The sequence below is a fragment of the Papio anubis genome, chromosome 6, assembly GCF_008728515.1.
Source record: "Papio anubis isolate 15944 chromosome 6, Panubis1.0, whole genome shotgun sequence".
Lineage (NCBI taxonomy): Eukaryota > Metazoa > Chordata > Mammalia > Primates > Cercopithecidae > Papio > Papio anubis.
Genome location: NC_044981.1, coordinates 136,577,816 through 136,601,427, shown reverse-complemented (window position 1 = coordinate 136,601,427; position 23,612 = coordinate 136,577,816). Strand labels below are relative to the sequence as shown.

At 35.8% G+C, this 23,612-nt stretch overlaps 1 long non-coding RNA gene across 3 annotated transcripts in view; it reads right to left on the bottom strand.

Annotated features, from left to right (window-relative positions):
* Window positions 1-844: 844 nt before the first annotated feature.
* Window positions 845-23,612, bottom strand: part of LOC116275368 — a 126,440-nt gene continuing 103,672 nt past the window's right edge. For 2 of the 3 annotated variants that reach the window (XR_004184413.1, XR_004184412.1), the window contains 2 exons: window positions 5,545-5,632; window positions 845-1,021 (listed from right to left, as the gene is read on the bottom strand). This is a non-coding gene — a long non-coding RNA (uncharacterized LOC116275368). Of the gene's footprint in view, window positions 1,022-5,544; window positions 5,633-22,695; window positions 22,838-23,612 lie in introns of all 3 variants that reach the window. The other variant, XR_004184414.1, reaches the window with a different exon arrangement.

Below are 23,612 nucleotides of genomic sequence, written 5' to 3'. Positions count from 1 at the left end.
AACTACCAAACCATTTCTCTGCCCTGTGTCATATCCATTTTTATTAAAAGAGATGTATACACTCCACCTCCACTTCCTCACCTCTTCTTCATTCTTCAATATCCTCCAATCTGTCTCCATTTTCATATCTTCATTGGTGTGAATTATTTCATTAAAGTTAATAAACTATTTTTCTGTCCTCATCTTATTAGACCTCTTAGCAATATACAATGTGACATCTAGGTTCTTTTCAAAACCTTCTTTACCTTGGCTTCTGTGCCTGTTCTATCTTCCTGCCACACTGGCCTACCACAATCATTTCATTCTTCTTTGATGGTCTCTTTGACTATTGTTATTCTTCAGGATTTGGCTCTCCTTATGTGATCTCATCCATTTCTATGGCTTTACATTTTTCTTTTGCATCATGACCCCCTTAAGCATCAGATTCATATCCACTCACCTACTTAAATATATTATATTACCATCTCAGTTTAGAAAGCATCACAAGGTGGCCTTATTTGGCATTTCATTGCACTCATTACATGTGTGGAAACGTCCCTTCTAGACCATCATCTTCCACTAAGTGTCCAGGACTTGCTTAAGGCTTATTAGTCCCTGGGATATTGCAAAATGATTTGTCTATATGTTCATATGGGGTAAGTCAGAGAAGGGTCAAACAAAATCTGAAGGACCAACAGGTGTCACTTCTGCAGAGCAGTGGCTTGGAGAAGTGCCATATACTATTGAAGAGATGCTTTTATTAGTCATTGATGAAAAGGACAGCTTGCATAATATCAGGGCACAAAGGATGGACAGTGATTGCATAAAGGTAGACCAGTGCACTTATCAGATGATGACTTCTACATGGCTCTTAGGTACCTAAGCAATGCTCCTCCCTGTGATTCTTTGCTGAGCTAGTCCCCATTCCTGTCCATGTGCCCATTCAGATTTATCCCTCTGAACTACACCACCAACTCTCTTTACTTCTTTGTTCCATTTTCTCCCAGGGAATCTCTTCTTTTCTGGCCACAGAATGGCATGGCTGTTTGAATACAGGGTATGAAGAGGTGAAAAGTAAAAATCAGATAATACGTCAAATTATTATTCTAGCAAGATATCTGCATTAGACAGCTCATACTGCTATAATGAAATACCATAGATTGGGTGATTTAAAACACAGAAATTTATGTTCTCATAGTTGTAGAGGCTAGAAAGTTCAAGATTAAGCTCTAGGAGGGTTCAGTCTCTGGTAAGGGCTCTTTCTGCCTTACAGATAGCTGCCTTTTCCCTTTGCCCTCGCATAGTGGAGAAAGAGAAATCTCTGCTTTCTCTTCCTTTTTTATAAAGAATCAGTTCTATAGGATCCATTTTTACAACCTCATTTAACCTGAATCGCCCCTTACAGGCCTTATCTCCAATATTGTCATGTGGAGGCTTAGGGTTTTAACATGTGAATTTGGAGCGGGGGATACAATTCAGTCCATAGCAATATCTAATAGGAATCTCAAGGTTAAACATGTCTAACAGATTACCTGATTCTCCTGGGTTCCGACATCCTCATCCACAAAATCTCCCTTTCACAGACTTTTTATCAAATTGAGTAATCAGCACAATTATCTAGCTACTTGCTTAAGCATAAAACGTGGAGTGATTTGTCCATAAGTATTTTTATTTTCTTACTGTGCATTATCAAAGCAAAGAGCAAGACCTATTGCTTCCTTCTTCATAGAATTTCTTGAATTTCATCACTTATCCATCTCTACAGTCAATACCTTAGTGTATGCCACCATCCTCTGGAATGCTAGCCTCTATAATGGTGTGCCTGCTTCCAGTCTTGTTTTGTCATAATCCATTTCTCATAGCCAGAGTGATTTTATCAAAATGTTCATCAGATTAATACATGCACCTGAATAAAACCTTTTAGTGAATTTTATTGTACTTAAAGTATAATCCTATTGCCTTACCTTGGCCTACAAGACCCTGGCAAAATCTTTGAACGTTATAGAAATTGATAGATTGATTGATTGATTATGAGAGAGAGTCTCCCTGTGTTCCCCAGGCTGGAGTGCAGTGGCATGATCTTGGCTCACTACAACCTCTGTCCTGCTGGGTTCAAGGGATTCTTCTGCCTTAATCTCCTGATTACCTGGGATTACAGGCACACGCCACCAGACAAGGCTAATTTTTGTATTTTTAGTAGAGATGAGGTTTAGCCATGTTGGCCAGGCTGGTCTCAAACTCTTAACCCCAAGTGATCCGCCCACCTCGGCCTCCCAAAGTGCTGGGATTATAGGCATGAGCCACCGTGCCCGGCCGATTATAGATTTTAAATGAGGGAGAATATTTAAATCTGTTTTGTGAGAAATGGCAATTGGAAACGGTAGAGAAATTAGGAGAAAAATTAAGCTGGTGACAGGAAGAGATATATAGAGTCTACTGATATAATCAAGAAGAGAATTTATAAGGATCAAAACAAAGGCTGTGGATATAGAGAAGAAGAAATATATTGAGGGGTGTTTATGAGATATATAGGAAAAGAGAAGCCAAGACTCAACTGATGTGATGGTGGGAGGTAGTAGTCTCTTCCCAGGCTTCTCATTGTAGTATGTGAGGGATGTAATGTCATTCACTTAGATAGAGATTTGGGAGGAGGGGGAAGTTATAGAGGAGTAGATTAGTTCTTTTGATACAAAATAAGTTTGAGAATCCTTGGAAAATCAAAATGCATCCTGTTTATTTGGTTGTTAGACATAGATTTATGGGACCTGAGATATAAAGATTTGAGAATCAGAAAGGGTTCAAAGACCAGAAGCTAGAAACTCTTGATTACACAGTTTCAGTGTATACTGGAGGATCAGGAGTCAATTTGAAAGATGAAGTGGATGGAAATGTGAGTGGAAAAGCAGTCTATTGGAAAGCTGTGGAGTGAGTAAAGGATGATGGCCAATATTGCAAAACAAATCAAATATATAGGAACTAAAACGTGTTCTTTGAATTTGCAACGAGAAGTTGGTAATGCATTTTAAGAGCAGTTTGGATGACGTTGTAGGGATAGCAGCTGGATTGCAATATCTTAAGGAGTGAAAGAGGGTTAATTTTACTTTCAAGTTGCTTAGGTGAAAAGGAAGAGAGCTAGGGTGTTAGCTAGTGGTGGCATACAATCAAGGGAAGATTTTGTTTTTACAGTTGGAAGAGAAGGAACCAATAATGGATACACCTAAAAGCAAAGCAACCAAATCAACTAACAAGCAATAAAACAGGAGAAGAGGATAATAAGGGATAGGTTGAGTCCCACAGAGCAATATAAGGAGGAACCTTAATCAAGCAACACCTCTCTTCAAACCTGTCCTAATCTCTCTACCAGTCAACATAGTAAAATGGAGGCCTATATAATTATCAGTTGTTGAATAGAGCTTTATATTTTCTATAAAGTTAAAAACTAAATGGTGTATGTGTGTTTTATTTCCAAAAGACTTAAGTTAATCTTGCCTTTGACTTGTGTATGGCTTATGACTGATGACTTATAAAAACCAATTTCTTTCCTTATTGATGGGTGGTCCTGGGTAGATAAAACTTGAGTAACTCCTGCAGTGGCATTATTCCCTGACCTCCTTCCTTTACAAACAGAACTCTATATGACTGTCATAAGTTAAACTATAAAGGTTTCAAAATACATTGCCACCTCTGTGCTGTGCACTCCTTATGTCCTAAACACTCCAGTTACAGCATGTTTTTCTTTTTGATTTTTTATTAGATCTCTGACACTAATTTTTTTCTTTATGATTCAGGTTCTTTTTATTTGACAATGTAGGCTCATTATAGGAGCAATTGAAAAGCTCACCTAATTAAAATTCACAGGTCATAAAATTTAATTCAGTGGTAAGGCTAATTTTCCTCTAAGCTATTGAATATCAGTGATTACTTTTTCAGTGGGAGTGAGGACAAAGACCATTTTCATCTATTTTATTGTTAATATAAATTAGCCCCAACCAAAATACTCAATTGAAAGGTGTAGAAAATATCCTAAGTATGGATTAAAACTGCTCTACACTAGATGGTGAAGATTCTGTCCTCTACAAATATGAGATAACTTTAAAAGAAAGTGTTAAATGTAATCTTTCAAGAACTAAGTGGATGGGCCCTAATCATCTTAGAAATAGTTCACTGCTTAGACATTTCACTGAATGGCATTGTTCTGGTGATCTGAAGAGTTAAATGCACTTTTGCTTTGGGGAAAGAGTCTGAGTTAGAGGAAGGAATACTTGAGAAGAGACACTTGAGAATTGTGAATCTTTACTCTCTCTGCGTCATGAGTGTTATCCAGTCATGCTAGGTATATTTGACTAGGGATATAAGACTATGCATCTATCCCTTTATTTGATTCTAAAACAAAACTGAAAAACAGGTAATTTTTAGTAGATGGAGGTAATTTTTTGCTAGAGGTGAAATCAGTTTACTAGGTACCAGCCCCCATTCCCATGCACTCCACAGACATGGCCCATTGTAATGTTGTGGGAACCCGTTAAGTCCTTTTGCTCCTTTTTCTTTGTGCATTAGTCGAAATTACACAGTATATACAGTTTATTTTAGTTTTAGAAACTCATCATAATGGAAAAATGTTTGGTTTATGATTAAAATATTATCATCATAAAATTTTAAGAGTTTTTGTGTTTTGTTTTCCTTTGTTATTTTAAGTAAAATGAGTTGGGTTTTAATAGGCATCTTAAAAATTTGATGGTGCTTAACAAGACCATAAGAAGCAAAGCTTAAACAACATAGTGAGACCTCATGTCTATGAAAACTTAAACACATAAAGCCAGGCATGATGATACATACCTATAGTCCTAGCTACTCAGAAGGCTGAGACAGGGTAGATCTCTTGAGCCCAGGAGTTTGACGCTGCAGTGAACTATGATTGCACCACTGGATTTCAGTCTTGGTGACAGAATGAGACCATGTCTCTTAAAAAACAAACAAACAAACAACAAAAATAACCAACTGAGTGTATATTTTGGAGATCAGTAGATTGGCTTCCTTCAGAAAAATACATCTCATTTAAGTTTATGTGATATGAACCAGGAGCTCAGCATCAAACCCCAGAGCATTTTTGGCTAGGCAGGTTGTGTGATGGTTTATGCAAGTTATTTATTTTGAGAGGATCTTGCTCTATCACCCAGGCTATCATGGCCATGGTTCACTGCAGCCTTGGCATCTTGGGCTCAAGTGATTCTCTTGCTTCAGCCTCAAGGGTAGCTGGGACCACAGACACATGCCACCACACCTGGATAATCTTCTGAAAACAGCTTTGCAGAGATGGGGTCTCACTATGTTGCCTAGGTTCATCCTGAACTCCTGGGCTCAAAGAATCCTCCCACCTCAGCCTCTCAGAGTACTGGGATTAAAGGTATGAGCCACCATACCTAGCTATGTAAATTTTGCATAATCTATGGTAGCTTGCCAGGGATATCCTCAGGTAATACCTTAGGCCCAGATAAGAAGGGTCCTTTCCCTGAGCCCCACACATTAGCATTTCCTACATATCCTCAATAAGCAAAAATAAATTACTTAAAGAATAGACGAGGCCATTTCTTCTTGGTTGTGGCTAGCTGTGGCATCACCATTCCAGTTCCCCATTTGCAGCATCTTGGAGTAGCTGTATTAGAAAGACAAAGTTTTGACTTTAAAACAGTAAAATAGAAGACTTGGTTTCTCAACCCACAGCTGCTTTCATTTATGTATAAAGATACTATTAAAAAAAAACAGAAGAAATGACTTATCATAGAGTTTTACTCATGGATGGGAGGAATCTACTAAAAGAAAATTGGTGTGAAACTTTAATTTTGAAACATGAATATAATGAAAGCTGTTCTTCTCTAGGTTTAATAGATGTTAATGATTTATTTTGTTGTTTTTTAGTCAATAGAACATTTAAAATATTTATGGTGCCAGTTATATTACAACGATATTTTGAGACTAATCATTTCATGTTTAAAAAAAGAAATTTAAATTTTAAGTGTAGACAATGATGAACTCTTTTAAAAGAAAAGATTGGTTTATTACAGAATTTCAGACTAGAAACTAAAAGTTTTACACATTCCTCTTGAAGGGTAAGATATGTTGCATTGCATAGAGAAGCATATACAATAATGTCTTATACAGTTGACATTGCTGAATGCTTGCTAGATGAAAAAATTAGTAAAAGAAATAATGGCACTGCCATTTTCCAAAGCTATAGCAACTCATCCAATTAAAAATTTAACTGCAAGTATGAATATTAATTCAATCTCTTCTCTGTAGAATTTTACCTTTTCCATACAAATGGAAGAACCTATCCACAAGGCTGGGCTTGCTATTTTGCTTATATTCCAGTACCAGCTGTACAGTATCAGTACAAACCAATGATTGAAGATCTTCTTTTATGTGAATGCTTGACAACAAACACAAAGGGTGCTAAAATATTCAAAGGATTGAATGATTTCTTTTGAATCATATGGCTTCTGAAACAGCTGTGCTGACATTTGTACTGAATGTTCAAAAGCAATTGGTGACTAAACTGTTGGCTCAAATCAGAGCCATGGCCTCAAACTATATTTGTAGTCATTAATTTCTTCACCACTGCACTGGAAAAAAAAAAGATCTAGTTTTATTTCAAAATGTTCTTGATAAAGAAGAGTTATTTTTATTAAACCATAACTCTAGAGTACATGTTTTCTTAATATTCTGTGTGATAAATGGGAAATGCTATGCATAAAGCACTTCTGTAAACTAAGCATGATGTTTTTCAAGAGGAATATGACTCTTGCAATTGCTTCAGTTGTAAGCTGAAGTGGTCACTTCTTTCATAGAACACCATTTCACTTGAAAGAATTATGTCTATTTAGTCTTAGGTGTTTGGTGGATATTTTATCAAAATACATAAAATGATTTTTAAAACCAAAACCAAATATAATTTTATAAGAATATATAATGAAATACATTTAGAAGAATTGCACAGCTCAGTAAACTAATATTTTCCAAATAATCAATACAGGATGTTACTAAATGACACAAGGGTAAATGAACTAATTAAAGTGCAAGAGAGACCAATGGATTTTAATGTCACAGAGCACAAAAGGTTCATCCATATTGCAACAGACTTTTGAGAAGTTTCTACTTATTGAGCTTTGGTGTACTCTTAAAGAATAATTTCCAGAATTATCTGAAAAAATAATTAACATACCTTTTCTTTTTCTCATTACATTTCTGTATGTGACTGGATTATCTTTATATAGTTCATGAACAACATATGGCAACAAATTGAATACAGCAGTACATATGACAATTCATCTATCTTTCATTAAGTCAGACCTCAATGAGATTTGAAAAATATAAAATTTCATCTTCTCTTATCGTTTAGAAGAAATTGACATGCATTTATTTTTATTTTTAAATGAATTAAAAGTAAATATTTCTAAAAGAAAGAAGTGGCCATTTTTCTTACTTGGGGTCTAACATTCAGCACTTCCATAGCAAACCCAGTAATCTTAGCCATCTACCTTTGTGGTTAAAACTGTCAGACCCTAGGGAAATGCTTCTCCACATCTCTGGACTTACCTTTTTGAACCAGAAAAAGTAAAAGTTGCCTTTTTTTGAAAAGGCATTTCTGAATACCTTGAAAATGTGTAGATTATACGATTGCCAACATTTTGAGCTGACACTGCTTTGAAGCAGAGGGAGCATTTCAGCAGCAAAAGTGCTTAGGGGTAAGAGGAAAGACCAGTTAACTTTTAAAATCCTTCCTCTTTGATAGCACCAATGCAATATAGTGTTACATAATGAAGTATGATATCCTAGTAACACTCAGTGTCCATTTCCTCCTTCTCTTCATGTTTCATTTTATGGCAGTCACATATTTGTGTAGTTATTTGCAATCATTGCACATGGCGGCTGAATAACATTTAACAAGTGAAAACAGCAAAATTAAAAAAGCTATGAGATTTTCAAATTTATATATAATTCTAGACATGACATGAGTGGAGGATGATACTGAGTGTACATTAGTGTATGGATCCAGATATTAAGAGACGATAAAGATTATAACATATAAGCAATAATTGATTTGATAAAGTTGTAACACTTCTGCAATAACAAATAGTTCTGTGATCCCATTTTAATGTTTGAACACAATATGTAACATTTTTTGTTCCCATCTGTCTTGAAATTTTATCGATTTCTATTGGCATTAGTTCAGAAAGAGATAGTTTCTACAAACTCATTTATAAACTACTACTTAAGAACTATATTGACTCAAGAAAAGTTGGTTAAGTTGCCATCATTGTCAATAGTACATAAATCATTGATCACGAAAACATAAGTAGTAATTTTGTTAAATCAAAGGCAAGACAAATTTTATAGCATAAATATAAAAGCATAAGTTGTCTTTATTTTATCACTTATCCAAACATTGATGGCTTGTTAACAGTATGCTCATTTTAATTTATATAGAAACCAGAGTTATATACGTATTTTTCAATTTTGTTTTTAGAAAAATAGACTTGTCAAGATTGGAGGATAGAACATATTTATTTCTGTTTAGCTTTATTTGAACTTCTAGTTATTAATATATGTTAGGTAAGCCTCCACTGTACTCTTGAGCTGGCCCCTCAAACATTAGAGGAGGGCCCGAGTTTCCAGTAACTCATCGTTAATCCTAGCCTTCATCAAAGAAGAGTGTTCATTTAGAGAATGAAGGTATCAGATAAACTTTATTTTTGAGAGTGCTGGTAGTGTGCTATGTGCTCCTTCTATCCTACTATGGGGGTGGAGTGATGGGGGCATTCACCCCAATTCAAGTCAACTGAAGGAGATTTCAAGAAAGTCCACTGAGAGCTTGACTTACCTCCATTAGGTTGTTAGAGGGGAATAAGGACTCATATCTGACTCCCGCCTCGCAAATCTAAGAGCTGAATTGAACAGCCTCACAGCAGAGCAAAGAGATAACCACATTGAAAGTGAGGTGCATTTCCAGTAGGAAAGAGAAAATCGAGATGTTTCCCAGAAACAGTGTGGATTCCACAAAACAGAGCTGTCCTGGGGTTGTCCTAAAAGGGATTCCACCCTATACGGCCACTTGGAGGCAGAGAAATGACCCTAACAGAATAATGAATCATTGTAACCAAGAGATGTGGAAGAAACCAGTAGTCATAGCCAAAGGAGACATCACCTGTATTGAGAGAAATGCAGTCAGAATCCGCCATCAGGTAGACCTTGAAAGAATGCATAATTGTCTTTCATGAGAGGAAAGTGGGAACATCTGCACCTAGCATACACCAACCGCAGATTTCAACTGCACCAGTCAAGTGAGTAAGGTGGGAGCTCAAACTAAGATGTTGTGAAGAAACTGCAACCTTCTCCCCTCACCTACATCAGTCTTCCAAGTCCAAGCAGTCCCGAGCCAGAGGAAAAGCGAAGTTTTCGGTTAGATTGTAGTTCTAGTACCACTAGACTGGACTTGAAGAATATTCATTAAGTATTTATGCGTTATTATTAAAGCTATGGGAATTCCCACAAGATTTCACTCAGGGGCAGTGAGAGAACTGTTTCTCAAAGTGAGTTTAACAGTAAGTTTTGTTAAAGAATATAGTTGCTTGTTCCTTGCCCTCTACTAAGTTCAATAAAGTGATTTGGCAGGAAACATTGATTCGGAGAACGTATTAAAGGAAATCGTGATTTTTTTTTACATTACCTTGAAAAATACTTGGAACTTAATGTGAATTTTCACATTAAGTGAAATTTTTACAGCCTTTGCCTGTGAAACATTAAAAATGCTCTGTTGATAGTAATATAATGCAATTTAAAAATCCCATCATGGACACTTTAGTATGAATAAAGCACAGACTATGTAAAACTTGGAGCAAATGTGAGGCAAAATCCAGAGAGAACTTTTAGTCAAATAATGTAAAGCTACCGAGAAACTAGAAATGCAAATTAGAACACATTATTCAAAGTTTGTATATATTTTTTGTGATGGATCAATGTAGAAAAAAATACGTTTCATGGTTGTGTGTTTTTCATTACCAGCTACTGGGGAACCAGTGATTCCGAAACTTAATTGTTTAAAACAGCAACCATTTTATTATCTTTCGTCAGTCTGCGGGGACCTGGGCTCAACCGGGCTGTTTTCTTGCTCTATGTGATGTTTCCTGATCTGCAGTTATCTTGAAGTTCAATCAAGCTGGAACATACAAGATGCTTGCTCACAAGGCTGGCTGTGGATATTGAGTATTGACTGGCAACTCAGTGGGGGCTGTCAGTCTAAGTGCCTTCATTTTCCTCCATGTGGCTTTTCTTTCTTTCTTTCTTTCTTTTTTAAGATGGAGTCTCGCTCTGTCGCCCAGGCTGGCGTGCAGTGGCCCGATCTCGGCTCACTGCAAGCTCCGACTCCCGGGTTCACGCCATTCTCCTGCCTCAGCCTCCTGAGTAGCTGGGACTAAGGTGTCCGCCACCACGCCCAGCTAATTTTTTGTATTTTTTAGTAGAGACAGGGTTTCACCGTGTTAGCCAGGATGTTCTTGATTTCCTGACTTCGTGATCCACCCACCTCGGCCTCCCAAAGTGCTGGGATTACAGGCGTGAGCCACCGTGCCCGGCCCATGTGGCTTTTCTTTGTGTCTTTGGCCTCTGACAGCGTATTGGTTGGTTCCATGGGGCAGTATCTCAAGAACAAGAATTCCCATAGGAAGAAAGCCAAAGCCACCTGTCTTCTTAAAGCCTCAACTTAGAAATTCCAGAATATCACTTCTGCCACATTCCACTGTTCAAAATAGTACATTGCCAGCCCAGATTCAAGAGAAGGAAAATCAGCTCCATCTCTCGATAGGGGAGTGGCAGATATGTACAAAGAGGGAAGAAAATAATTGATGGCAGCCACCTTTGGAGACCAGCAACTAGAGTGTAATCATTCTCAAGAATGCTTATTTGTTTTCCTAAAGTTGTGGGTTCAGAACATGCTCAGGGGTTTTGTTATATTGGTGAAATTGTATGGACTCGGTCTGATTTAACACAGACAATATTTTGACAGCCAGAAAACAAATTTAGAAAAGCACAATGCCTTCAGAAGGCTTTCTGTTTGTTTTTGTAACCTGAGTAGGGGTCTAACATTGTATACTTTCCCCTAAACCCTTTAGTAATATTAGCAACTTACCTCTTGTCTTAGTCCATTTGGCCTGCTATTACAAAATATCACAGGCTAGGTGGCTGATAAACAACAGAAATTCTTTTTTCACAATTTTGGAAGCTGGAAAATACAAGATCGAGGTGCTGTCGGATTCAGTGTCTGGTAAGGGGCTGCTTCTTCAGCTGTCTTCTCATTCTAACTTCACATGGCAGAAAGGACAAGCAGTTTCTCTCATGCCTCTTTTATAACGGCACTAATTCCATTTATGTAAGCTCCGACCCCACAACCTACTCTCACCTCCCAAAGACCTCATTTCTTAATACTGTCACCTGGCCAATGAGGATTTTAATGTATGAATTTGGGGGTGGGTACATAAAGATAAGACCGTAACATCTCTAGTAAGTCAAAATGTTCATGTTTGAATCTTATAGTTTCAGTCTTCCAATTTGAATCTTTATACTGGATAATTGAGAAGCACAATTTTTATCTTTAATTTTTTTTAGAGACAGAGTCTCACAATGCTGCCCAAGCTGAAGTTCAGTGACTGTTCACAAGTGAGGTCACCAGGCATTATACAGCCTTGAACTCCTGGGCTCAAGCTATCCTCCTGCCTCAGGCTCTTGAGTAGCTCGGACTATAGGTTCATGCCACTGTGTCCATCCAGGAAGCATAGCTTTCTTTTTTTTTTTTAAACAAGGAAAGGGTTTTAAGAAAGTAATAGGTATATGCTAAATATATTTATTAATTCTATAACAAGGAACCAGAAATAATATGATGTTTCAATAAAATTCACTTTTCACAAAAATCATGCCCGAGGATTATTTGTACAAATCTTATTTAACAAATAATGGGAATGAAACTTCACTGAACGTTTTGCTGAGTCTCTAGGATTTAATTTTTTAAAAATTTGTTTTCTTTACTAGAAGTTAAATTTTATATGTCTGATACTTGTCAAAACATTCAGGCAGAAGTGTATGGTGACCAAATTGTTGAGATTGGCCAGAACAAAAATCCAGCTGGAAACAAATGACCAAAAGTTACTTCATCCAAGTCGCTTTATGGACTGTGCTTATCATACAAACATAATCTAAGATGGTGACAAATCTTCTTTGCAGGCACTGGCTATTCCTTGATCTCCTCATCTCTAGATTCTATCTATACTCCCACTTGCTGTTGTTTGAGGTTAACTTATCTGATTTTCTTCTCTTGACTCTATACTTGCTTAATACAGGTTTTCAACATCATTTTTTCACTTGGCCATTGTATTTATATACATGATGATTGATAATTGCCCTCTGTTTTACATATCAAAACTTAGTTAACAGCCATTCAGTCTTTTCCCCATTCTCTACTATCATCCTTTCTTCTTCCATCCTTTTTTACCTCCTTCCATTCTCTCTTTTCTCTGTGCTTCCTTTTCTATTCTTTACTTCCCTTTCCCTCCTTCTTTTCCTGTCTTTTTTCCTTTCCCAAATAATTATTTATGCACTTAAGTAATTAGAGCACTAATTTTAATACTTAAGACCTGATGACCAACAACACAGACAAGATAGCCTTTAAGCAACCTATATTCAAACATTAAATACATTATTTCAAAGTTAATGATTTTGTTCTAATCATAGGTGCTATGAAGAAGCAAGATGTGATGAAAGAACACGATAGGTATTTTGAGATAATCCGGGGTGGAGGATCATCTTCGTGGGGTAAGTGGTATTAAAGTTTAAATTTGAAGAATGCATGCATGTTAACCAGGTGAACACTGATGGGAAATTGTTTGTTAGGCAGAGCAGAAAGACCCAAAGAGTGTTTGAGGACCTGAAAGAGTCAGTGTGGCTGGGGCTTATTAGAGAAAGTAGACAGGGTGGTGAGAGATGAAGCTCCAAAGGATGGTAGAAACTAAACAATGCAGTGTCTTGCAGGTGATGATAAAACTCTTGAAGGGAAGTAAGTGGAGAGTGATTAAGAAGTACTTTGCCTACATTGGATGGATAACCAGGCCTGACCATTAGTAGAGCGGGGAAGAGAGATGAAAGGACAACACTTATGACTTAAATAAAACTTTGAGATAGTCCATGATTTGTGCTTATTCATTTTATACACATTAGTGAATAATAGTTTTAAATCTTTCAAATTGAACACAAGTGTAGTTTTTTTTTTGTTTTTTTGTTTTTACCTAGAATATGGTCTGCCTCTACTTGTGACATATGAATCCCTGTCTGGTTTTTGAATTGAATTCAAAAACCTCCTTTAACTGATACATTTTTGGACTTCACATAAAAGTGAAGGAGGATCAAGAGAATGCTGCAGTACTGTTTGTAGTTCTCTGTTTATAAGAACTTATAGCAATCAATGTTTGCACCCCCATGAAAATATGGTTTCAATTTTGTCCTTGAAATAAGAGAGGAGATGTGTTGCCAGCACATATTTATTCCTGCCAAGCATCTTCTTCTTTCTAGAGTGTACAGACATCTTATGAAGTTTTGCTTTCAATTTGTTTCAAGTTTAGTTTCATTTTAAAGTGATGAATACCTGATAAATGACAGCACTTGTTACAATGATGAGACTATTAGCTGGGATGATGTGCCAACAGAGATGGTGGACAGACAGCAATTGCCACAAGTCTACTAAGAATATCAACTGCTGTCTTATTTATTTATTGGGACTTATACTTGAACATACTGGCTAACTCTCAAATCCAGACTTTGCATTGATTAGAGTCAAAACTAGAGACCAGGATTTTGAGTTGGGTGTTTATAATTTGTTTCATTTTGAAGTTTGTAACTTATTATATTGATTTACATAGCAGAAAAAATGATTAAAAATCATAACCTTGCAAACTCATAATAGATATGTCACGTGTTCATTTACCAATAATGTGAAGTCTTAGAGTTTACTTAGACAGACAATATGGCTTGTGGATGTTCATGACAAACGTTAAATAGAGTTTTATTTTCTCAAACCAATAGTCCTTTGTTGGACTTAATGTTCATACTTTTCTTATTTTATATTTAGCATTCATAGACAAATAAGAGTATATAACCCAGCATTGCCACAAAGAAAACTGAAATATTAAACACATTATTTTGGTGAATTCACACTGGGATACAAAATTTCCTTCATGATAAAGACGCATTTGAAAGTCATCAGAATTGGCCTTGAATATTTTTACATTTCTTCTTACTGCTATCATATTCACTCTTCCCTTTTCTCTTAGATTAACAACACATTTCATTATTCTTTCACTTTATTTATTAAAGTACTCATATCTTTGGAAGTGCCAAAAGAATGTTCCTTACTGCAAATCCTCAAGTTCTCAATAGCTGTATTAAAGAGATTCAGAGAAGTTTAGAATCTGAGTGCGTATGAAGGCTTTGTTAAATTTATGCAACACAGTATTTCTTAATATTCCTCCAAGTGTTATGACATTTATATATCTTCACAACTGGAGACTGATTAGTTAAGATTTTTTTTAAAAAATTCTCATAAAATCTGGATTCTACTACCATTGTGCCACTGAAATTTCTTGTATAAAGTTTATCAATAATATTCAATTGCCAAATCCATTGAATTTCATAATTTTTAGTGGCATTTGTTATTGTTGGCCACTTTCCTACTCATCACTTACTTTTCTTCTGCCTCTGCTTTCTCACCTATAAAATAGGGTTGTTATCAGACTTAAATAAGTTGATATATGTGGAGATTTTAAAGCATGTCTAGGACATAATAAGCATACGTTTTTCAGATATCTTCATGATCATATTCCTTGCTTTCCAATTGTGTTCTAGCCCACATTTTTAAAAAGTGGAATGTGTAATAACAGCATGCATGAAGGCAGTTTATTGTAACATGATCTTAGGAAGGAAGTGAGGGACCAGATGAGTAAAACAAGGAAGGAGGAAAAACCAACACAGGGTGCATTGTTAACTTAGTAATCCCTATGGAACTATATACAATGCATTTTGATACTGACTGCTTTGCTAATTGTCTCTTATACTCCATTGGTCAAAGATGGCTCCATGCACATTAATTCCTTCATACTTTCAGACTGGAAAATTGTTAGTATCAAGCTGGTTCAATGCATGACAGAAGGTTAGAAGTGAGAGGGTATGGCCATGAGCATTTTAGGTAGGGCTCAAGAGGTATCCAATGCACACATCCTCCTGAGTTTTCTCATACCTCCTTGGCCACTCTTTCTCCCCATCTTCTTCACATTTAACTTCCTTGTTCTAATGCTTTTTACTGTTTCGAAAATCAAATTTTGAGGTATAAGTCACGTAAAATAAAATGTACACATTTAAAGTGTACAGTTGGATGGTTTTGACAAATGTCTATATGTCTGTGTAATCTCTCTTCTAATTAAAGGCATAAAACATACGTAAATTCTCAATTGCCTCTTTGTAATCAAGAATGCCTCCCTCTATCTCTAGGCCAACACCGACAAATAAGGATGATGAGTATTGTTTTGTGTGAATGTTGATTATTTTTCTTCTTTTCTGAAATACCTGTTCAAATATTTTGTACATCTTTAGTTATTTGTCATCTTAGTATTAAGTTATAAGAGGTCTTTATGGATTTTGGATTTCAGTCTTTCATCAGAAATATGTATTGTGAATATTTTTCTAATTCTGTGGCTTGCTTTTTATTTATTTTTAGCAATGTCTTTCAAAGAACAGAAGTCTTAAATTTCAATGAAGTCTAATTTATCATTCTTTAATCTTATAATTCTTATCATTTTTTAATCTTATAATTCTTATAATTCTGCTTTTGTGTGCAATCTAAGAAATCCTTTCCTATTGTAATACAGTAAATATTTTTCTCCTACTTTGTACTAAAAGTTATGTGTTTTAGTTGTTACTTTTAGGTCTACCATAGACTGAAAAGTAATTTTGTATATGGTGTGAGATCAGGTCAAGTTTTCTTTTTAAAATATCGCTATTCTGGCCGGGTGCGGTGGCTCAAGCCTGTAAGCCCAGCACTTTGGGAGGCCGAGATGGTCAGATCACAAGGTCAGGAGATCGAGACCATCCTGGCTAACACGGTGAAACCCCGTCTCTACTAAAAAAATACAAAAAAAACTAGCCGGGCGAGGTGGCGGGTGCCTGTAGTCCCAGCTACTCGGGAGGCTGCGGCAGGAGAATGGTGTAAACCCGGGAGGCAGAGCTTGCAGTGAGCTGAGATCCGGCCACTGCACTCCAGCCTGGGTGACATAGCGAGACTCTGTCTCAAAACAAACAAACAAACAAACAAACAAAAATATATATATATCGCTATTTCATTGTTACAATATTATTTATTGAAAAGATTATCCTTTTCCCCATTGAACTTCCTTGGCATCTTTGTCAAAAATCAATGGATCTTATATATATATGTATGTACACACATACATACACACACAATTATATATACATCTAAAATCATACATATAATCATATCTATGTATACACATGTGTATGGGTTTATTTTTGGATTTCAAAATTCTATTTAATCGATCTATGTATCTAATCTTAAATCAATACCAATCTATATTATTGTTGCATTTTAGTGAGTCTAAAAATGATGTACTGTAAATCTTCTTTGTTCATCTTTTTCAAAATTGTTTTGGCTATTCTGCTTTTTTTTTTTTTAAGAAAATTATAGAATCAACTTATCAATTTTTATAAAAAGCCTGCTGATATTTCATTGAGAATACATTGAACTATTCCATAAACTAAATTGGGCAGCGTTAACATATTAAAAATAACTAGTCTTCCTGTCTATATATATGGTATACTGTATTTGTCCATTCTCACACTGCTATGAAGAAATATCCAAGACTGGGTAATTTAAAAGAAAAGAGGAATTAATTAATTGACTCAGTTCCACATTTTTTGCTGGGGAGGCCTCAGGAAACTTAGCATCATGGCGGAAGGAAAAGGAGAAGCAGGCACTTTCTTCACAGGGTGGCAGGATGGAGTGAATGCAGGCAGGGGAAATGCCAGACGCTTATAAAACCATCAGATCTCAGGAGACTCATTCACTATCACGAGAACAGCATGGGGGAAACCACCTCCACGATCTGATTACCTCCACCTGGTCCCATCCTTTTCACATGGAGACTATGGCGATTACAATTCAAAATGAGATTCAAGTGGGGACACAGCCAAAACCATATCATATGCTGATCTATTTATTTTGCTCTCTAATTTCTCTCAGCAGCGTTTTGAAATTTTCAGGACAGGTTTTTCACATAGTTTGTTAATATTATGCCTAAGGATTTTATAGGTTTTGCTATGATTACAAATCGTGTTTTGAATTTTCAATTGTTTGTTGATAGCACACATACATACAATTAATTTTATATGTTCTTATACATTTGTATGGGGCTTGTATTATACGGTCTCACTAAATTCACTTATTAGTTCTCACAGTTTTCTTTGTTGATTCCTTAAGGCTGGGCGTGGTGGCTCATACCTGTAATCCCAGCACTTTGGGAGGCCGAGGCTGGTGGATCATCTGAGGTCAGGAGTTTGAGACCAGCCTGGCCAACATGGTGAAACCTCGTCTCTGCTTAAAAATACAAAAAACAGCAGGGCGTGGTGGCAGGTGCCTGTAATCCCAGCTCCTCCGGAGGTTGAGCAGGAGAATTGCTGGAACTCGGGAGGCGGAGGTTGCAGTGAGCCGAGATTGTGCCATTGCACTCTAGTCTGGGCCAACAACAGCAAGACACTGTCGAAAGAAAGAGAGAGAGAGAGACAGAGAAAGACAGAAGTGCTCAATTATTTTATTTGTGAATAAAGACAGTTTTACATCTTGCTTTAATATCTGCATGTCTTATTTCTTTTTCTTGCTTTATTTCCCTGACTAGGACTTTCAGTGCAATGTTAATAAAGGGAATAAGAATGAATGTCCTTGGTTTGTTCCTAATCTTGGTGGGAAGCATTTAGTTTTTCACCATTAATATATACTAGCTGTAAGGTTGTTTCTAGATACTCTTTATCTAGTTGAAAACTTTTCCTTCTATTTCTAGCTTATTGATGGTTTTATTATGAATAGGTGTTGAATTTTGTCAAAAATTCAATGGCAATTTATAGGCAATGCTCAATTTAATTATTGACTTTATTTTTAATTAAAACATATAACATTCACATTAGTCAGATATTATTATAACGTTCATATTAGCCAGATATTAAGAAGTGCTAAGTACTCTTTCATCTTCCCAGTTCCCACTCTTTCTCCACAAAGAAGCACATTTCTTAGTTTCCAGTATGAGCTTCCTGAGTTTCCAAAATACAAATACCAGAAAATATCAATATATATTCTAATTTGCTCCACTTTTAAACACATAGCATTTTATAAAATAGTTATGCACTTGCTTTTTTTTTTTCATTTAATAGATCTTAGAAAGCTTGCCTTATTAGTGTATAGAGAAATTTCTCATTGTTTCTTATAACTACATTCTATTGCATGGATATACAATCACCTAGAAACTACTTCCCTTTAATGAAAATCTGGGTTGTTTCCAATCTTTGGTTACTACAAAGATGCTTCAGTGGATATCAATATGTATACATAACTAAGAAAATAGAATAATAACACAGTTTAAAAGGTATATGCCCTCGTAATTTTGATGCCTTATTACCAGAAAATAATGAGACTCTTGTTCAGATGTGATACAGGAAAGCTCTGTCCTACTCTTATCTAGATTCCATTCTTCCTTTTTTATCCTGGTTCCAAATAATGCACTCTTTCTCTTTTAGTTTCAGAAATATATCTTAGGCTAGACAATGTCAGAGTGGTAGTACTATTATATCATGATTTTGTAGTGACTGCAGATAATTCATAATTGCCTTATTTGCAACTGCTTAGAGTTTAACATCAGTGACGTTCACTTGTATTTTTGAGACTAAAGCTATTATTTTTATCTAGGTTACTATAGAAAAAATCCATACAAAATTACAACACTAAGCATAATTTTATTTTTCTCCAACCCTTGGACTGGAAAATATTTGCTATATCATTCAGTGTCCCAGAAGGCTTCTTTCTTTCTTTGCACTGCATATTTTCTTTGCACTATTTCTCTCTGTTCTAGTTCATATAGGTTCACTGATGGTATGAGGAGGGGGCATGTGGGTAGGAAGAAAAGAACTTGCAAGTTCAGTACTATCTAATTAATTTTCCACAGTTTAGAAAAGGGACTGACTCTATCTTACTTCTATCAAAAACAACCTTATTGACTGCAGCATCAAAGCATGTTTTATTTTACTGGTTTATATACCATGGGTAGAGACCATACCTGCTTTTGTTGTCTAATAAAAAGGAGTTACGAGAATTTTCACAAGTCTAGTAGATTAGGGTTTCAAATATTACTTGTCTATATGCAAGTATAGGTATATTAAAAATGCCAGCTTCGGCCAGGCATGGTGTCTCACGCCTGTAATCCCAGCACTTTGGGAGGCTGGGTCAGGTGGATCACGAGGTCAAGATATCCAGACTAACATGGTGAAACCCTGTCTCTACTAAAGGCACAAAAGTTAGCTGGGCTTGGTGGCGTGTACCTATAGTCCCATCTACTCGGGAGGCTGAGGAAGAAGAACGTGGGAGGTGGAGGTTGCAGTGAGCCGAGACCTCACCACTGCACTCCAGCCTAGCGATAGAGCAAGACTCTGTCTGAAAATAAATAAATAAATAAATAAAAATGCCAACTTCATCTTCTTTGTACTCCCTTTGGGAAAGAGGTAGAAATGGCTTTGCTAGAAATAACCCTTCACATCACCAGTAAATCCAAGCCAAATAACAAAATGTGTTAATATATTATCATGCTTTCTCTGAAGTTTATGATAATAGGATTTTGCATTTCATTCCTATCTTTTCTATCTTTGGATACACCTCTGAAGAGAGTACAAAATGCAGAAGGGGAAATATATACCACAAGAGTAGAACTCACTGTACAGAAATTAAAGATATGACAGAGTCTCTTGAATGAACGGCATGCAAAGCAGTCTTGGGCAAATTTGACCCAAGAAATGGCAATGCTGTGGAAGTGTAAGTCATCAAGAACATTTACAGAAATGCTATATAAATGTAAAGTATCAAAATATCTCAGATCCTATGATAGATTTATATTTATTGCAAATATTTTTGGATGTTGATGTGACTGTTGGGCTGGAGACTCAGTAGAGCAATAAATTCCCTCCTACTGCCTTTGGTTAGGATGCATGTTTTATTCATTTATTATGATATTTTAAATAAAAAAATACTTAATTGGAATCACTTTTATATTCCTTTTGTGCTAATATATTGAGTTAGTTTGTTGGTTAGCTGACTTGAAAGAAATACTTGTTAAGAGCATTGCCTTTAGAGCTAGAGCCTGAATTTAAATTCTGGCCTCCCCACTTACTAACTAATTGGTTGTCTTACATAGGCCTCAATTTCTGAGAGGCACAATTTCCTCATAGGTGAAACAGATATAAGAATACTTACTTTATAAACCCATTGTAAGGATTAAATGAGATAATCTATGTTAAACATTCAGCGCGGTTTACTGGCAAATAATAAATGCTCAATGAGTGATAGTGAAAATGAAAATTGAATACTAGGAAGTATACTTAAAGATGATTACTTTAACCAGAACAATTAAATAGATGACACAACTTTATGTATGTGGATATGTATGTATTTGTATATATGTGTATACACAAATACACTCACATATGTATATATACAAAGAATGGAGGAAAAAACTTTTGGTAGCAAAAAATCACTATGCTTAATTCACTTTTGTATGTTTTAAAATTAGTCTAATATTTGTATCCACCTCTATATTAGTACATTACAAAGGATAAGCAATATTTCTAGCACTGTGTATTCAGAAAAAACACATCTGCATGTATTTTAAGAATCCATCAGGGTGCTAGCCTCCCTGTAGTATAATGCTGTGAGTATAACTTAGGTTGGAAATCTTTCAGGGATAGCATCATAACACATCCCGTGATTTCATGCATTGCAAGGCTGGCATCGTTCCCGGTGGGGCAGGAGAGACACACACACTAACATGGCTGTCAAAACAGGTTAAGATGAATCATCTGAAAATATTTTAAGACTAGGATTAGTGAGGACAGTCTTCCAATTTTCATTTAGGTATTTTGTTATATCACTTGATGTTGAACGCTGCCTATTCAGGAACATACTACCTGCAAATTCTATTTTTTATTTAATCTAAAAAGCTTAACTTTGGAGTAGACAATGGTGAGCTGAAAAGGATATTGGGAAAACTAGAAACTCCTAAAGACTATGTTTTAAATGAGATGACTGAAATTATCCAGAGAATATTTTTTATCATCAGCAAATATACTTTTCACCCTTTCCTCTTGATTCACATAAATTTAATAAAGAGAGTTTAAAAAATGTGTGCTGGCCTGCATTTTATTATGTAATAACGTTTGCATGGTACCGCTTTTCTGTTTCTCACTTCATCAGTACTGTTTTTCATTTGGTTGGACCTCCTCAGCTGTGACGGTGTTGGAAAAAAGCATCTGTAGTTGTGCAATCATCAACTGAAAGCTGCTCTGTTTCCATATAACTATATGTCTCTTTGAGACCAAATGGGAGATGCTTAATGTTAATAAATAAGCAGTTTCTGCATAAATAAAGACCAGGCCCTGAAATATACAGACTTGATTATTTTTTTTCTGTCCCAAGCCAAATGGACTCATAAAACAAGCGATAAAGCTGTGAATTGTACACTTAGTTACAAATGCATTCAGAATAAATGTGGTTTCTATTTGTAAATACAAATATTATAGTGCTATGGGACTCAACCTTAATCCATTACGATAGAGAAAAATACAAATATATGACCCTTGTGCATAAAACACATCAGTACCCAAGTACTATAGCAATGGATAATACTTTTGTTTTTGTTTTAAATGCCAAAAATGTGGTTCAAAGTCCTGGAAGACGTGGTCAACTCACCTTCTTTCTGGCCTTCTACTTAACCCCGTAACCTTTAATATTCAATATAACCAAATAGGTACATTACATGGTGATTTTCATACAAGCCGCATATATTTGCATACCTTTGAGAATGTGGCCTCAAGGCTGGGTGCGGTGGCTCACGCCTGTAATTGCAGCACTTTGGGAGGCTGAGGGATCACCTGAGGTCAGGAGTTCGAGGTCAGTCTGGCCAACATGGTGAAACTCTGTCTCTACTAAAAATTTAAAAATTAGCCAGGCGTGGTGGTGCACACCTGTAGTCCCAGCTACTCGGGAGGCTGAGGCAGGAGAATTGCTTGAACTCTGGTGGCAGAGGTTGCAGTGAGCCTAGATGGTGCCACTGCACTCCAACCTGGGTGACAGAGCAAGGCACCCTCTCAAAAAACAACAACAACAAAACAAACAAACAAACAAAAAATGGCCTTTAAAAAAGTAGTCGTGCTATCTTTTTTTTAAAGAAAACGTTTTATAGTTCTATGAATGCAGAAACTGAGGACTTTTATGAAGAACAGACTGTTAGCTATTATTTTCTATTGCCATGAGATTAAATTTTACTATGGTTTGAATAATTTGTACAAATACTCTTTTACCGCAATTTTTTCTCATGTCTGTAAAAGAGACCATAAAGTCATGATTGACCACAGTATCCAAAGGTTATCCTAGATCAGACTTCGATGTTCCAAATTCACTGGTTCAACTTTACTTGACAATCAAAATGATGGAGAATTCAAGCTAAGAGGAAGCAAAACACTGTTTAACTACACATAGCTCTGGCAATTGTCTGGGATAACTATATGGATTATGAAAATCATAGGAAAGGTAATGAATATGTGTTTGACAATAGAGTCGTTCAAAGTTATTTCTATTCTGAATGATCTACTTTACAAAGAGAAACTATAAGTTAAAATATAAATCATTATATTTGATTTATGGCCTTTCCCTCTATTTAACAAGAAAAGCCACTTTACAATGATACAATTTTGGCAAGCTATTTTCTTACTTTTAAAAATAAACTCATTTAAAATGTGTGTCTAATAATCTTTTTAATTTTAGCTGTATATTTGGAAAATTTAGTATTTCAAGACTATTTATAAATAACATTAAAATATAATTTTTAAAATTAATGCATTATGAAACATGGGGTCCCTATTAAGAAGACTTATGTGCTTTATGAAGTTCAGATAGATTTCAAGTGCTCCAGCTGGCAACCGTCTTCCACCCAGCCTGTATTTAATACTTATTATATTTAATTATCTCCCTTTCAATCTGAATCCAGCACCTATGTTCTTTAACTATATAAATACAGTAGTTATATAGACCTCTAAAAAGTAGGATGGTGACTAAAGTCACTTATGCACCAGTATTAATTTTTAACACTGAAAATTAGATTATATTATATACTAACCCAGAAGACTTTAAATACACTTCTCACAGTCAGCTACAGGAGAAAAATCCAAACGTTGTACTTCATAGTATAGCTATTAATTGACTATTCTTTTACCGTTTA